Genomic DNA, 2,983 nt, shown 5'->3' on the forward strand with positions numbered 1-2,983 from the left:
CCTATGCTGAGTGATGAATAACAAATACCAACTGTGGTGGTTGATACATTGTGTGAACTTGAGGGGTAGGAAGTGACAGGTGTTTTCAGATGCAGGGTGTATTGGTGCAGCAGAGAAACAGGCAGAAGGAAAAGGGGAAAGGAGCTTTATTCTCTTTGAGAACACAGAGAAAGTTAGGAAAAGGATGAGGAATTCTCTGGATTAGAACAAAGGGAGGCTGAGGTTCTTATGGCCTTTTGCCGGGGATGGAATTTGGAGGGGATGTTTAGATATACCTGAGGGAGCTGATTTGGGGCTTCCCTGAGATGGTGGGAAGGGTGAAAGTAAATTATGTTCTGGGCTAAGTTGGAAAAGAAGGAGGAGGTGGTCTTGGGAAGATGGGCTTTTGTTTTAAGGGCATCAGCCATATTAGATGACCACCATGATGATTTTAGCAATTCGTACCAGGGCCAGAACCTATCAGGAAGCTTGGCTAGATCGACTCCATGCTGAGGCTCCTTCCTGGGCCGTGTGGAGGGCCTGCCCTAGAGTGACTCAGCACAAAAGGGGGTTGAGGAAGGATTTTGCACGCCACTTCCTCTGAGGAGCTCTGGTCGCATTCAGCGTGGAAGGGAGAGAGGCTCGATAGACACCACAGCTGCTGTTCCTTCCTCTGCTCTTCCTGTCTTCCATCACCATGAACTGCTGCCTTGTGCCTTGTGCTACTCTGCGATGGAGCCAGCCGAGTGTGGACTGAAGCCTCCACTAACTGTGAGCTACATAAACCTTTCCTTCCTTAATTTTGGGTGTCAGGTATTTGGTCCCAGCAACAAGAGGAGAGTAACTGAGACAGCAACTGACAGGAGAAGATTTAAGATGAAGATTCCTCTACACTGCTCTGTCATACTCAATACTACTACCTTGCTACTCAAGGCCACTGGGACTATTAAAACACTGACTACAAACTAGGCAGCTGATCACAGGAATTTATTTCTCACAGCTGTGAAGGAAAGGAAGACCAGGATAGATGTGCCAGCGGGCTGTCAGCTGAACGCCCACTGTCTGGCTCCCAGATGGAATTTGTTCACTGTGTGCTCAGAGCTGGGAGTATTGCGCAAGGGCACTGATGACCTAACCCCGCCCACAGGAAGGAACCTCCTCCCACCAGCGTGTGGTAGATCAGGCATCAACACAGGGATCTGGCAGCGAGGACAGGCTGTGCAGAGTCCGTGTAAGAGACGAGCTATGAGTGACACACTCACCACACTAATGTCGGGATTGTCTTCAGTATGTCTTTGCCCATCTAGGAATTCATTCCGGAACCCCAAGATATAAAGGTTGTCCAGAGGACCTACTGTGGTAGCACCCATTTGTGAACATCCTATGCTGTGTTTTGGGGGGTGGGGAGAGTCATCCAAATGATTCCTTTCATATAAGGATACAGCAGGATTACTGTGAGTCTGAGCTGTATAGTGAGATCCTGTACCAAATACATAATTTTTTAAAAAGTTTAAGCACAAAAATAATAGCTAACCTTGTTTATCTTTCCATGAGAATGGATAATATAATCTTGTATACTTTACTGAGGATAGAACACTGACAACTAATAAGAAAGTAAAGGAAAACTAAAAGTATTACTGTCCTTGACTTTTGGACTGCCTGGTTAGATGTAACATGCTTGTCTACTTAAGGAAGACAGGAAAAAGAAAAAGGAGACAAAGTTTAGTTGAAGAAAAGGAAAAAAGATGGAAGATGACAAGGTAAGTTGTAATACACACATGTACTTCTGGTTCAAATTTATACAAAGGAGAAAAACTACATTTTTAAAAATAATGAATATATAACAAAATTAGATAATCGTAGTAGAAGAACTCATAATAATCCTCAAAAGCAAAAGACAAGGAGATAAATCATACCAAAAAGAGAATCCATTAAAATCCAGCTTCACTGAGACCAAAATGAGACCCTGAAAACCACACAAGAAACCAGGTCTCAGCCCTGTTACGGGATGAATGCGCCACCTATAGGTATACACAGCAGAGGGAGCCACTCGCCAATAGTACCGTACAGGACGGGGAAGGGGTGGCCCTCAGGAGTGGGGGACCCTCGCCCTGACCATCTCCCAATGCTGCAGGCAGCTCCAGGGCTCTGATCTGACCACAGCCAAAGGGACCAAGATGGATCCCAGGGAGCACTGCCCAAGCCATACTGGCCAACTCAGCAGAAGCTCCCCAGGGGACTGGTCATACCCCTTACCAGTCCCTCTGGTCACATGGCATATGGTGTCCCTGTTCTCCAGAGGTCCCATCCATGAGGCTCCTGTGCCCACAGGACTACTATTTCCTTGGCAGGGAACCCACTTCTTTCTAGAACAGCCAGTGTCACAGGCCCTCAAGGCCCCCACGGGAGCACACATCCCACTCCACCTGGGAAGATGGAGCTCTGGTCCTGTCTAGATGTCTCTGGGACTCACCAATTGTGGCCAGATAGGTGCAGTTGTCACTCGGCTGAGAAAATATGAGCAAGGTGGGTAAATAGATGACATGGAAGTAGAAAGATAGAAAGAAAATGAATTCATGTTCTGCAGAACTGGAAAGCAAGCAGCAAACTCATCCCCTAAGGCAGGAGGGGGCCAGAGACTCGGGCTGCAAGGTGAAAGCAGTGTGTAGAAAGGAGGCCACTGTCCCAGGGGAGCACTGCATGGAGCCAACACCGATGGGGTGGAAGTGTGGATCAGACAGCGCCTTCACCAGCACGATGGGGAGGGAGGAGACGGGGCTACTCACCCACACACTGGTTGCCTTCCTGCATCTGGTAGCCAAAGCTGCAGGCGTGAGGCCTTGACACTGTGGAGTAGTTTGAAGCTGATGCTGGTGAGGTAAAGAAATACAGACATGGACAAAAAGCCTAATGTCCCAAGGGAACAAGGAGCAATAAACAGCCCAAGGAGAACTGTTGTCTCGCTTGTAAAGTCCCGCAAGCTGGGACTCAAGGCTGCAGATAG

This window comes from Octodon degus, unplaced genomic scaffold, assembly GCF_000260255.1.
Source record: "Octodon degus isolate 3935 unplaced genomic scaffold, OctDeg1.0 scaffold00070, whole genome shotgun sequence".
NCBI lineage: Eukaryota > Metazoa > Chordata > Mammalia > Rodentia > Octodontidae > Octodon > Octodon degus.